We start from the raw sequence: 15,136 nt of genomic DNA on the forward strand, positions 1-15,136 counted from the left end.
TTTCCAACAATAGCAAAACAGGAATGGCCTTTATTTCTCTTCAGTGACCTTACAAGAGTTCTTCCACAGTAGGATCTGTCAACACATAAGCTGTGTCCAACCTTCTAACACTGAGGCAACTATAAAGTTCACTCATAAGAATATTATAACTGAATTACAACACACACTCATACACACACACACACACACACACACACTCACACACTCTATAATGCTTTAAGCAAGTGTATAACTTTGTGTGAGCTTGCATTTATAGCTCTCTTGAGTGTCTGTGCCTTACAGGCTCAAGCTGAACACACCTGACAACTGTTGGGGGAAGGAAGAAAGGAAGGAGGAAAAGGACTGTGCTTAAAGATATTTCTTCAAGAAAAGGTACCAGAGATTAGTGAAACCAATAATTGTTAGAAAGGGACTGAAGAGAGTCTAGGCAGGGGCTCAAGGCATGGCTCAGAGTTTAAGAGAGACTCCTGCACTCACAAAGGACACAGTTCAGTTCCCAGTACTGGGGCAGCTCACAACTACCTGGAACCCCTGCTCCAGGGGATCTGACACCTTCTTCTGGCTTCCAAAGAAGCTGATCTCACTTGTATACACTGACCCCTCTTGATTAAAGCATAATTAAAATTAAAAAAATCTAGGAAAGGAAAACCAAGAAATCCATTGGGTGCCACTGACATTTGGCCTGTTTATCTAAAATAGCTACAAAATTTCAGAGATAGCATAGTCATTTATTAATTCATACAGCATCATTAAAGATGGCTCAAGAACTGGCGCCAGAAATCACCGTTCTTCAGTTGGGGGACAGGTAAGATTTTACAGAGGAATATCCTTTAAGAGTCACTGACTTGGGGACTGTAGCCTTGTGGGTTGGCAGATCAGCCAGACAAGAAAATCTGACTTCCAGGTCTGGGTAGGTTTTCAAAAAAACATGTCAGTTTCAGTAATCTAGAAGTTACTCATAATGCAAGGTGGTATTTACTGTGACCGAAAATAACTGGCCATATTTGCATGAAGCCATCTGCTGTGGAAAATGGTCAGAAAGCAGCCCAGCTCAGGGCACCAAGGCTTAAGAGGTGGCAGGAAAAGTGCACGATTCAGATTAGATACGGTTGATGTTTGTCAGTGACTGGGCTCACTCAGAAACTCTCCCCATGGGGAAAGTACAAAGCCTTCACTCATAAAAAGAGAGAATGCTGACCTGCCCGAGGCCTGTGGTCTAAATTACTGTGGACCTTCACCAGTATGACCATGACAGGCAACAGACACAGCTCTACGACTCAGGAAAACTGAGCAGAAGAGGAGCCCGACAAAGCACACCGCTTCAGCCAGTCCCAGAGACGCCCCACACATCTATGTTTCCTGCTCTGAGGCCAGACTGATTCACTTGGCACCAACTAAATTTTAGTAAATGGACTCAATAAAACATCCCTATAAAGGATATTTATAATATGAAGGCTTCGGACCCATCCTGGGCATGACTGCTAGACCTTCAACCATGCATGTAAGTGTGTATATGTGTGCACAAACACATGCACGAGTGTGAGCACACACACACAGAGTTCGATGTCAAGATGTCAAGAATCCTCACAAATAAATACAAAACTAAGTTCATTTTTAAAACTTACTTTTATCTTCATCCACTTGAGTAAATTTTTTTTGTGTATGTGATATATGTATGTTTTCCTGTGTGTGTGTGTCTGTATATGTAGATGTGTGTACATGTACAAGCTTGTGGATGACACAAGATGTTGGATGTTTTCCTCCATTACTCTTTGTCCTTTCTTTCCTTGTCCACTTCCTCCTCCTCTTCTTATTTTTCTTCCTCTTCTTCCTCCTCTCCCTCCTTCTCCCTCTCCCTCCCCCCCCTCTCCTTTTTCTTTTAGAGACAGGGTCTGTAAGTGAACCTGGAGCACATTCATTCAGCTGGATGGCAAACTCTAGGAAGCCACCTGTTCCTGTCTGCCCTGCTCTAGAGTTGCAGGTGCAGGCCCTGGTGTCAGCTGCTTATGTAGGTGCCGGAGAGCCTAGCTCAGATCCTGGTGTGTGAGCAGCAGATGCTTTACTGATGGGACCTCTCCCCAGCCCCTGAATAAATGAAGTCTATATAGTAACCTGTCAGGATAAAAAAAAAAATCTCCCCGTGAAGAATATAATGGGACAAGATAAAGCAAGACTAGGAATAAAGAAACCCGATGGCACCATGGTGTAACCAGATATTGGTAAAAGAATGCCTTCCCTCACCCTATGAAGAATCCCTTCACCCTATGATGAACCTTCCAAGTCTTACTTTGATGAAAACATAGTCAGTCCAAGGTGATTTAAAATAGGACTTCACCAGAGGACTCTCAAGGCTGTAATTGCTTTTGTGAGCTGATCATTTTTCTTAGTTCTTCGTTCTCTCAATCACTAGCTACCCCTCTGCCGCCTCCAAGGACGTCTCTGCAAATATGGAAAGTAGAGTGGTCCAACTGAGCTTTTAGGCAGCTATTTCAGCTCCGAATGCAATTGGAATGGTGGAAAAATAGATAAAGACCTTAACCCACTAAGGGAAAGTAGGCTGAGGTTTTTTTCCTCCACAAGGATGGGATAGCTAGTTGATGAAATAATTAAATTATATGTAAACCAATTACCCTGTGGGAAGAAGGGGAAAAACAAAACAAAAAAAATTTTTTTTTCTTTCCCTGGAACCTCAGAGGATTACCAGGATTGGAGGAAGGCCAGAGCTGGCGATAACTCAAGTAATGAGCAAACTGCCTTCCACAGGGCAACATTTTCCTAAACAAAAGCACCACGATGAGCATGCAGGGGAAACCATGCTTGCAGCTGATAGCTCCAACTCCTGATATGTAACTGAATTTTCTATCTGATGCATCCAGTGTCACTTAATGAGCTTGGCCCACCAGTGTAACAGCCTATCAATAAAGCTGACCCCAGGAGGAGCTCATTCCCTGACTCATAGGAATTGCCCTGATTGGAATTGTTCAGAAGAGCTAATCTCGGACTGGCTCCCAGAGTCCCTGGGTCCTATGGCTGTCTCAAGACACATTCCATCATGGCTGCCTTAGCTACGCATCTCCAGCTGTGTTTTCTCACTGCATGTGGCCCTTAGTGCAGAGGCACACGGCTGCACATCCTCCCTTACCTCTCCAATCTTATGATACACAATCTTCTCAGAAGCAACAACTCATCAAAGGCAGCCTGTAGTTTACCACAGTAAACAATAAGAAATGGGATTTGGGAGATAGCTCAGTGGATAAAATGCTTTGCTACTCATGAGTGAGGGCCTGAGTTTGATCCCTAGAGCTCATGTTAAGTATCCTGGGTGTCAGTATGTGCCTGTAATGTAAGCACTAGGAAGGTACAGACAGGAGCATTCTGGCCAGTCTAGCTGAATCAGCAAGCTCTAGTTTCAGTGAGAAACTCTGTCTCCAAAACTTAAGGTGGAGAATGACAGGAAGACATCCAACATGCCATCTCCCGCCCCTGCACACACAATTCAGACAGGTACACACACACACAAACAGGTGCACATGCACAAAATCAAAAACCATTTGAATTCATGGTAACACATCCAGGAATCAATAAAGCAGTAGCACCTCTCGGATCGAGTTCAATTTGAAGGCAAAACTCTTTCGACACAAACTAATCTTTTTAGTGTGCTAGCCACAGGCTGCAAAATGAAGAAGCAGCAGAACGAGACAGGGAAGCCTTGCTGGCCCAGAACTTCAGAACACTAATGGATATTCAGCGGAGACGGCTCTATACATTGCTTTCTTTAGAGATGAGATGTAAAGTAAAACAATTTTGACATACCTCCTGGTGATTTAGACTTCTTTGAACTGAATAGGTTTTTCAGCTTTGTCAGGAGACTGGTGAATCAAAGCAGTATGAGTTCCTAAAAGTTCTAACTGGGTCAGGCTGTTTTTTCAAGATCCACAGTATGGGAGAGTCATTGCACTCAAGGAAAAAGAAGCAGCTGGCAGACACACACAGGGATGGAGGCAGGTGAAAGGAGGAAGCAGGAACCTGCTGTCAACACTAACAGGAGAGGCCGGGTAGGTGCAACCACAGTCCTTAAGAGCCTGGTCTCTCTGGGCAGATGTTCTTTTCTGTGGAAACAGCCTCAGTTTTGGTCTCTTCTCTTGCTATTGTAGATGAAGCTGTTTTATTCAAGTATATCATTGACACCCAGGATCTCATGCTATCCATTCCAGGTAACAAACACAATCAAAACCAACCTCCAGGCATTGTAGCATAATCCCAGCAGAAGCAGAGGCGGAGGCAGAGAGGCAGAGAGGCAGAGAGGCAGAGAGGCAGAGAGGCAGAGAGGCAGAGAGGCAGAGAGGCAGAGAGGTAGAGGCAGAGGCAGTGAGGCAGAGAGAGGCAGAGAGAGGCAGAGAGAGGCAGAGAGGTAGAGGCAGAGGCAGTGAGGCAGAGAGAGGCAGAGAGAGGCAGAGGCAGAGAGAGGCAGAGAGAGGCAGAGAGAGGCAGAGAGAGGCAGAGAGAGGCAGAGAGAGGCAGAGAGGCAGAGAGGCAGAGAGGCAGAGGCTGACTGATCTCTGTGAGTTCTGGGCCAGTCTGGTCAATATAGTTAGTTCTAAGACAGCCCAAGCTGCATAACCTTGTTTCAAAAAAAAAATCAAAACAACAAACAAACAAAACTTCCATCCCTAAAACTCAATGCCTAAGAGAAGAAAAACTGTCTGTCTCTGTGTGCTGGGCATTTGGAGGGTTTTGCTTTTCTCCCTTTTGTTAATCTGTATGTGATAATGGAGGTGGGTGTGTGTTTGTGTGTGTATATGGGCCACAGACTCACCTCATCCCTCCACACCCACAACACTCATATTCCCATGCATTCCACAGAGAAGACCTGGACCTATAGTTACCGTGATCTTTCTTCTGGTAAGAGTTTAATTTTTAAAATTTAATACATTTTTATCTTTTGAAATTAAAAAATTAAAATCTCCACTGAATAAAACCAGGCCTCTGTTGATCATGGGTAACTGAAAATGCTTGGATCAAGATGCAGATGGGGCAGTGAGGATGGGGTCTAGAGCACCTATCATGGTCTCTATCGGGGCAGGAAGGAACATTACAAACACAGAACGTGACTCAGCCAGCCATGTGTAGGAGAAAGCCAGAGGCTGGAGTGATCCTTGAGAGCCCTGCTCAGGCTATGACACAGAGAAGCTGTGACAAGTCTTCCCTCTGCCTCAGAACGAGTGGATTCTAATGGGTTCATGACACAGACGTTTTACAACACAGACTGATATCAGTTGAGAAAGTCACTTCTCATCACACAGGAGAGATGGCAAATGAATTCCTCTGCAGATGATCACACAAATAACACAGACACGCTGACATGCGTCCTCCAAAACTTCTCCTTAGGTGTTCAGTGAACCTAAAACTGGCTTCATCCAGCCTGAATATGGATTATTCATATTCCATGTGAGTAGCCAGAGGAGGAGACCCATGTTCTGGAGACCAGGCACACCACCATTCTTTGTTGTCTAGCACATGACTGCCTGGTTATCATCTTCCATGACCATGAGAATAGTTCTGCAATTGAGTCTTTCATTCTAATCTGATTTCTCACTCTCCCTCACGAAATAATACTGGACGGAACTACTCTGTGAATAAGCTCAAATTCCCCTGCTTTGTGTCTCAATCTCAAACTCTTAGCAGGTTTTTTTAAGATAAGGCTATAGCTATGAGAAATTACCAATGTCAATAATTTCCAATGTCAATAAAAGGGTATGTACACCCTAATACTTAAAATCCACTAAGAACAGAGTCATTCATTCAATAAATGTAGGCATGAGGCACTCCTTTTTTTTTTTTTTAAAAACAAAACAGTTCTGGTTACTATATCAGTGATAAAATGATGATCAGTCAGAAAATAATGAGTGTGGATCAAGCACACCACATATATTTCAAATAATGACTTCCTAATAATAATAAGAAGAAATAAATGAAAGCAAGCCAAATATAAAACAAACCAAAACCCAAACCAATCCTCTTTTAAGTATTAAAAAGTGTTAGATACCCGTGGAAGCCAACTGGGAAATAAAAGTCTTTCTGGGGTCAGTGAGGCTGGTGCAGTAGAAAAGGAGGCTTGGGGCTAAAGTTCAATCCCCAGGTCCCACAAGGTAGGAGAGAAGTGACCCCTGCCTGAGACTGCCCCTTGACCATCACATGTATGCCAATGCTATGCCCATGCCCCCACACATAATAGTAAGTAAGTAAGTAATAAATATCAAAAATTATTTTGAGGTTTTCTACAGGAGCTCTTTGACTGGATAGGAAGTGAAAGTAGTTCACCTTAGTGGACATTCCTATGAGTGCAAAAAAGAAATAGAAAGGACATTCCTGCTCTCAGTTACGGCGGAGGAGAAGGTATATTCAAAGAAAGTCTTCGAGAGTCCAGAGTGGACATGATCAACACACTGAGCCTTGTCCCTTGTGGAGAAGGAGGAGGGGAGAGGAGAGAGCCAGGAGACAAGAGACCAAGAAGCCAAAAGGCAAAAGAGGGAAAAGACTGGTGAGGCCAAAGTGGCTGGGTTATATAGGGAAGAGCAGCTGGGGGAAGGGCAAGCCCAGCCCCGTCTCTGGGCTGGGGAAGTTTAGAGTAGGGGTTAGGGTACACCATCCAGAAGGGCCCTGTAACTGGTATGGGCTGAGGGATGCTGGGAGAACTTGGAGGCCAGTGTCCACTTTAATATGTCAGTAGGCATCTCGACCATTTGTCCTGGGTTTGTGACATAACACCTTATAGATAAAGAAGCACATCTAGGCCTGGGGATATTGGCCTAGCTTGTCTGAGGCCCCAGCTTAAGGTAGAAAGGAAAGTGGGAAGAGAGAGGGTGTGAAGGATGGGGTAGGAAGGAGGGGTCAACGAAAGCACAGCCTAGTAGTATAAGCCTCCTGGAAAAAGTGTGAAACACTACCCATCCATGATGCAAAGAAGATCCACAGCCACACTCTGATCAGACTCTGGGACAACCAACAGAGGGCCAGGATACAGTGCCTCATAGAGCGAATCAGCAAAAGTCAGAGCTGGACACATTGATAGTAAGCTAAGCTAAGGAAGTTTCTGGTTTTGCTTGCTGTACTGTCCCTCAGGTCTCCACACGAGAAGTCTTGTTAAACTCACTGGCACCCAAACCAGGCAGGAACAGCCTGGCTGGTGGCTCAGTATTAGCATGGCAACTCATCACTGGGACACAGAAATGTCGGGGGGAGCAGGGGCTAATCAGATAGCAGGGTGTTTGCCTAGGATTCATGAAGCCCTGGGTTCCATCCCAGTGCCACCAAAAACTGGATATAAGTGTGCACTTGGGAAGTTCCAGGTCATCCTCAGCTAAATAAAGAAATTGAAGTTGAGGCTAGCCTGGCTATATGAGACCCTTGTAAAAACCATGAAATGTATTTTGAGCACATAACACACACTATCAGACAACCCTGATAGGTAGGTAGGCAGATGGCTCAGTGGATAAAGAACAAGTATGAAGGTCTCACACCTGTCTCCTAGACTTCTACAGCAAGAGGATGCAAGGACCAGAATGTTCCCAGGGTCTGAGGGCCAGTGAACTTTGCTATACACAGCAGAAAAGCAACAGAGACTCTGTATCAAGTTGGAAGGTGGGAACTAACACTGGAAACTCTCTTCTAGCTGCCATGCATGCTCTGCAGCACACTAATGTCCACATTCACACACACACACACACACACACACACACGTACACAGACACACACACACACGCACGCATGCATGCACACATGCACATGCACACATGCATGCACACAAGCAGGCACACAGGCATGCATACATGCATGCAAATGCTTGAGCATACACAAACACACACAGGCACACACACACAGACACACACATAGACACACATACACACACAGACACACACACACACACGTACACAGGCACACAGGCATGCATATATGCATGCAAATGCTTGAGCACACACAAACACACACAGGCACACACACACAGACACACACACACACACACACACAGATTAAACATAGAACAGCTAGGAGTTGACTGTATTGGAGCCCCGCCAACCACATGTTCCAATGAGGACAGACACACTAATTTGGGGTTTGACAGCTCTTGCTCTTTCCCCCTGAGTTTTTCTGAGGTAGAGAACAGGAAAAGATGTTCACTATAAATGGCATTAAGAAAGAAATGTCATTAAGATTAATTCTGGGAGGACAGTTGTGGGAAAGGGGCAGAGACATCAGTCAGCTATACACAGCTCCCCCAAGTTGGGATAGCTTGAAAAATCCCTTCGCAAAGGGCATCTTAACACTCAGGCAGCAAGAACAATGAACGCATGGAGATGAAAAGATAGAGATGAAGTCTGGGTGCAGAAAATGGAAAGATCTCAACCATAAATTTCAGCCAACTGCCAGGAAATCTTATCTTATGGAAAGAGAATCTCCGACTTCACACAGACAAACATGTTCAAGGCACATTTTGGTCTACTCGGGCAACAGCCTGGAGGAATGTTTAAAGCATGCCTTGACCTGTTCCCACATGTCAGTTTTGCTGTTCTGATTTTCTCCTGCAGCCTGAACAGTCAATTCTTGAAGACTGCCCACTCTGACAGATTAGTCTCTGTAACACCATTTCCAAGTTATCTTTCACAGCCCACACAGGCTATAAATCCTGATCATTGTGCGGGTTATTAGGATTTCATTTCATGCTTGCATTCACAAGCATTTAAGCTTCCAACCTTTCCTGTTGGGCATTAATCTTGGCAGTAATCAAGGGATTAAGTACGCTGAATTTAAACTCAAGGTTAATAGCATGCTCAACCAATATTGGTTTTACATATTGCCAAGGGAAAACTGGAAGGCAGGGACCTTTATGTCTATTGTTCACGAAACAGAAGAAACAGATTGATGGGTAATACATGAAACTGCTTCTTTTGTCCCATTAGGAAGGTCACACACACATAGACACATGCAAGTGCATACACATCTGTCCATTTGGAGCAGTAGTTTGTAAACATCTTAAGATCTAGCAATAAATCACCAGCTAATTTGATTATCTCATACTAAATATACCTGTAGTAGCTACAAAAATGGTTTAAAAAATCAAATCAACCAAAGGCTGGGGAGATGGCACAGATGGTAGAATGCTTGCCAGTCAAGCATAGGGACCTGATTTCTACCCCTAGGCTGTGTATGGTGGTGTGCACTTGTAATCCCAAGGCTAGGGAGATGGAGAGACAGGCAGATGCCCAGGCCTCACGGGCCAGTCAGCTTAGAGTACTTGGTAAGCTCCAGGCCAGTGAAGGTGTCTGTTTTGAGAAAGAAGGGGTGTATGTAGAGGCTCAGGAGACAGCTCAGCGAGTAAAAGGCTTACATGATCAGTTTAAGCCTCCACCCCTATAAAAACCAGGAAGGCATGGCAGTCACTTATAATCTCAATACTTGGGAGGTAGAGACAGGAGACACTTAGGGCAAGTTAGCTAGGCAGATTAGACAGAACCAGCTACTTCAGGGTTCAGTGAAAGATACTGCCTCAATAAAATAGAGATAGAAGAAGGTGACTGGCTTCAACTTTGGTCCTCCACATGGAAATGCACACATGTGTGCCCATACACACATGGTTATATAGACAGGAACAGGAAATAAAAAGCGAGCAAGCAAATGATGATAAAATAGACAGTACCTGAGGAACTATGTAGAGGTTGACCTCTACCTCTTCATGTCCCTCTGGCTTACACACACACATACAGAAAAACCATGGTACCAACGAGTCAAGAGATCTAGAAAAGTATGTTGCTGGCTAGGTTTTGGAACAATGATATAAAAAGAAAAAGACAACCTAGGTATCAAATACATGAACATCATCCATCAATGCACTATAGATGGGTGTCGAAGAAACTTGCTCTGAGCTTTGTAAGAGTCACTAGCCGTAAATGTTGTGGACAGCTGAATTGAATTAATACGCCCCAAACAAGGGCAGTTGTAGCAATCACTGTGCACGGCCTTGTCTCTATAACGGAAATAGCCATACGGCTCAAAGAAACTGACGGACAAAGTGACCTGCCAGGTGATGAAGTACGAGGCTGCCAGAAGAGCTGAATCACTCGCATGCTCTCACTGCACAGCGAGTGACACCTGGCTTTCATTAGCTATGACCTGGGAGCCTGGTGGGGTTTCTCCTGTTTGGAGGGCAGGCATCAAAATTACGGAGTAGTAGAAATTAAACAATGGAGGTCACCAACTGAAATCAGCTAATTTGGGCTGTACGCCCGACACGAGTGGGTTTTAGCACAGGGAGAATGCAGAGCCAGCGGCTGTGGCTACTTAGCTGAGTTTGTAGTCCTTTAAAATAAAGGACTGAGGAGGCACTAAGTGTGGAACACTGAAACCAGGCGACCCAACTTTTGCAGTGCAGCTGCCCATGGCCTGGCTCTCTACCCCCTTTTGGTCATGGCCAGCAGGTGACATGCGGCTGGGCATCTGCAGCATCTGGCATAAGTAATGTTTCACTCTGCTTGTAACTGCCCTGGAGGGGGTGGAAGATACTACAAAGACAAATCTATGTGTGACCCTCTCTCCACAATCTAACCACAGAGACCATGGAGCCCAAGGAAAGGCCGATGCCTAGTGTCAGCCATGGGGAGGGAGGGTTTGTCTCCTGGAAAGAGACTTTACACACTTCTGACAACTTGTCAGACCATCTTGCAAGAGAGACCAGAACTGAGGAAATGACAGTGGGCAGGGCCATTCATTGTCCAGGACTGCTTAGCCATGAACAGCTCTGGCCCTCTATTTCAACCTTACTACAGGACCCTGAAGACAGACTCAGGGTGGGGTCACTGGCCCTCTTTATTTGCTCCTCTCTTCAAGATGGTCACTTTGAAGACGCCTTCTCAGCTTTCACTATTGCTTGTCTCTAATTGGCATATTGGGGACAGTGACTAAGCCTAGCTTACCAGGGATGCCGGAGCTCAGGCTTGACCCTAACAACTCCAGAATATTCTGGCTATCTCGCAAGCCCATCCCTAAAGAAGGGAGCCGCTGACTGTTGGTGCTACACTGCTGTCACCAGTGTGGTGTCAGGCAGATGACAAGCAGCTGAGAGCTGCCATAGCTCACATAGAGGTTGTACTTTGGAGGTTTTAATTGAAAAGGATTTGTAGATTGCAAGGTGGTTAATGGCCAAGGAGGTCATAGGTAGGAAGGATACTACTTCTATTGTCTTGATAAATGGACATATATATCAAACTGCCTTCTATAGAGTTTCATTTATATGACACTCATCCTTGGTCAGAGAAGACTCTTTCTGCAGTGTACAGTGTGTGGAGACTCTTGACTGGTGGAAGTATTGAGAGTAAGTGTCTCTGGAGTGCTCAGCCCTAAATGGCCATCTATACAAACCCCTCCCTCACAAGCCTTAGGCAACATCAGGGAAGGGACCAGGATGAATGAATGTTAGAGGCAGAGGATGGGGAGAGAGCCGTGGCATACTGTCTTTTGGACATGAGATGGTCATTGCACTCAGGATCCATTGTAGCTATGGTTACCTGGACAAGACTTACACAGGGTCAGGCCAGTCAACATTCCAGCCAGCAGAGCTAATTAGACTCCGTGGATTACTAAAGAAAACAAAATGAGAGGACACGAAGGTAAAAGGGTTGTGTTGGGAGTGTGTGGAGGGAATGGGAGGGTGGGGATGGCTGAGACAGGATCAGGATACAGTGCAAACACATGAAACTGTCAGATGCTTTAAATGGGCAGGTTGGTTATGGCAGCTGCTGCAGTTGTCACTCACTGCAAGCGAGTATGCTAAGGCAACGGTGGAGGGAAATGAAGGGAGGAGCACGTCCTGAATCGAAGGTTCCAGTCCATTCCTCAAGCAACTTTAGGTCTTCTAGGTGTCTGTCTCTGTTCTGATGCTAAACCCCAAAACTAGCCCAGCTCTTCCCATAAAGACTGCAAATGCAACAGCAGTGCCTGTATACCTATTGATTGTGTTTACAGAGTAGGTCAAGCTAAGATGGCTTTCTCATTTTGCCAACTTCAAGAGAAACCTGGTGTGTGATAATGAAAGGAAACAGGTCTCAGAGTTCAACAAAATAGGAGCGTTATAAGACAGAAAAAAAGAAAAAGAGAAAAACAAAAAACCTAGACTAACAAACAGGCCCAAACAGCTGTATCCCTCAGCATTGTGTGTGTGTGTGTGTGTGTGTGTGTGTGTGTGTGTGTGTGTGTGTGTCAGAGAGAGAGAGAGAGAGAGAGAGAGAGAGAGAGAGAGACAGAGAGAGAGAAATACTTACATGAAGGTGCCCACAGAGGCCAAAAGAGGGCATGAGACCACCCTGAAGCTAGTTAAAGACTGTCATTAGTCTGACATGGGTGCTGGGAACCAAACTCAGGTCTTCTATAAGAGCAGCAAGCATTTTTAATGCTAAGTCATCTCTCCAGACCCTTGCCCAGGAGTTTAATACTACAAGGAAAGGAACTGACTTTGAGGACTGGTCTCAATTAATTTCACATAACTGGTTCTGTGTATCAGCTCCTAACAACACAAATGCAACATCCCACATGGAGACTAGCAGTCATGGGCAAGTGTGGTCCTCACACTCATGCAAAGAATATAGAGTAATGTGTATTCGTTGGCATCCTTAGGCATTCCACAATGCACATGCTTATCAAAATGCCATGCTACAAAGCACACATACAGTCCTTAGCAGTTAAAAAGGCAGCCATAGGACTGGAGAGATGGCTCAGTGTTTCCACATAACCATGTGGATATGAGTTCTAAGCCACAGCACATTAAAAAACAAAAAAGCTGGAAGCGATGGTGTATACCTGTAACCCCAGCACTGAGGTGGAAATGGGGAGATCCCTGGGGGTCACTGGCCAGAAAGTGTAGCCTAATTGCTGAGTTCTAGACTTAGTGAGACTGTGTTTAAAAAGTAACGTGGATGGTCATGAGAGGAGATGTATGGCCTTCAACTGAACACCCTGCCCCCAATCTCTGGCACAAAACAAAACAAAATACCAACCAACCAACCAACCAACCCCAGTATCAAGGAAGAGTCCAGTTTCTACATGACTAGAAGTTATAACAGATTCTTATCTTATTAGACTGGTGACTTGACTCACTAATCTAAAACAGAACAGCAAGCCCATCCAGAATGTCCTCGAATTAAGGATAATGTGAAAACATAAAATATGTCACCTATGTTTACTGAGCATCCTCTGTCTGCCAGGCCCTCTCCAAGGACATTCTGATGTGAATCTGGGCGTCCCCACGCCATTTCAATGGGAGGCAGATGTTTTTAAAAACAAAGAGAACTACAACCAGAAGAACTTGAGGAAACACATTGTGTCACAGAGATTGAGAAATGGTGAAAGAGCAAATATGATGTTCCTAGGCCTGGACTTTTCAGGAGTAACCATCTGTCCTGCAGCTGTCCCTGAGTGTGGGATGATACAATAGGCCCTTTTCAGAGTCATTTTTAGAGCCTGATAATAATAAAGTTCCATATTACTTATTTTGATAACTACTCTAATACAAACCCTGACAAAAGCAACTTAAAGGAAGGGTTCATTTTGGCTCAGAGTTTTGAGGACACAGTGCATGCTAGGAATGCACGGTGCCAGATAGTCACATGGCATCAACATCCAGGAAGCAGAAGGAGAGGGATGATGGTGCTCGCTCGGCTCACTTTCTTCTGTTTATTCAGTCTGTCTCTCCAGCCCATGGGACCACATTTAAGTTACATCTTTCCTCCTTAGCCCATTCGATACATTTCCTTACAGACATGTTCAGTGCCTCGTCTTCTAGGTGATTCTAGACCCTGTCAAGCTGACGACCAGTGTTAACTACCACCGGGTTCCCAGATGTCACAAGTGGAGCCATCTCTCCTGGTTTGTGGTTATTTATACCCCTCTTTTCTTCCTCTCCCATCTGAATCTCTCTCTTCTTTTTCCTATTAGACTTTTAAGATACAGGATGCCTGGAGCAGTGACAAGAAAATGAGCTCTCAGTAGATGCCGACAACCCAGTGACTACAACAGAGGCCAGTAAGCACTCACTGAACTGAATCTGCTAATGAGAAGAAGCAAGAAACTGGTCTTATGCCAAGACTACTGAAGCCTAACTGCACCTCAGGAAGAGAATAAGTCTGGGCCTATGAAACCACGGTCTCTAGACAGACCAGTGCGCTAGGTCTGCCTGTCCCTCAGACCCCCACTTTCCTCTCTCTTGAGCATCTACCCTTCCTCCACTAGAGCATGGTTAGGGTAGCAATTTTAAGTGTTTTTTTTTTATTAGTAACTTTTTCTTTTAATGTTAATCAAAGGCTTTATAAGTTTGGTAATGTTCAATAACAAGATATCCATACAATCAGAAGTGTAACCCAATACCTAACCTAGATATATCAGCTATCTTTGACTGACAGAGATGCACGAACATCTGCCTCCATATTCCCCTCCCCCTCTCTCTCATCTCCTAGCTCCTCCTCTCCTTCTCCTCCTCCTTATTCCTTCTCTTCCTCTTCTGACTCCTCCCACCTTAGCTCCTCTACATATCATAGGGTAGCAATTTTAAACGGAATGAACCTATCATAAGCCATGTCCTTGCCCTTCAGTCCACTACATTACTTCTCCACATCTTCCTAGTTTTGGTCCAGGATCTGGAGAAGAGGCAGGGAAACTCAGGCAGAACATGACATTCTTCATCTCCTTAGCCCTCCCAAATCCACAAATGAGCCATGGTTGTCAATCAGGACCAATGGCCAGATTCTGGCTTCTTCCATGCCAGGGAAGGGATTTTCAAAGGAAACTGCAAAATTAAACTGGGTGAAGAGTCTTTCCCTCGGGGCAGGAGAGGTACTTCTAATTGAGTTCTCTATGGGGTGAAGGTCACCCACAGCCTGATTCTCCTTGCAGAAGGAAATGAGAAGGCTGCAGAAGCCAGCAATCAGGGACAGGCTCAAACAAATGCAAAATCAGAATGTCAGCAGCTGAGGAGGAACTCCCAGGCTAGCCTGAGCTAACCAGAAACACCCAGGCTAGCCCGTACTTCTAATTTCTAGAAGGTATTTTACTGTCATTGGTGCAGGGATTCCCCTGATTTCCAGGGAACAAACCT

The 15,136-nt window shown here is 44.9% G+C and overlaps 1 protein-coding gene and 1 non-coding gene across 2 annotated transcripts in view; both read right to left on the minus strand.

Moving 5' to 3' along the window:
- Mgat5 (alpha-1,6-mannosylglycoprotein 6-beta-N-acetylglucosaminyltransferase) overlaps positions 1-15,136 on the minus strand; it is a 281,270-nt gene that overhangs the window by 102,838 nt on the left and 163,296 nt on the right. The window lies entirely within an intron of this gene.
- Positions 7,114-7,222, minus strand: LOC114624590. Its single transcript, XR_003711958.1, has one exon. It is a non-coding gene; the product is annotated as a small nucleolar RNA U6-53/MBII-28 (small nucleolar RNA).

This window comes from Grammomys surdaster, unplaced genomic scaffold (genome assembly GCF_004785775.1).
Source record: "Grammomys surdaster isolate TR1022 unplaced genomic scaffold, NIH_TR_1.0 208, whole genome shotgun sequence".
In the NCBI taxonomy this organism is placed as follows: domain Eukaryota; kingdom Metazoa; phylum Chordata; class Mammalia; order Rodentia; family Muridae; genus Grammomys; species Grammomys surdaster.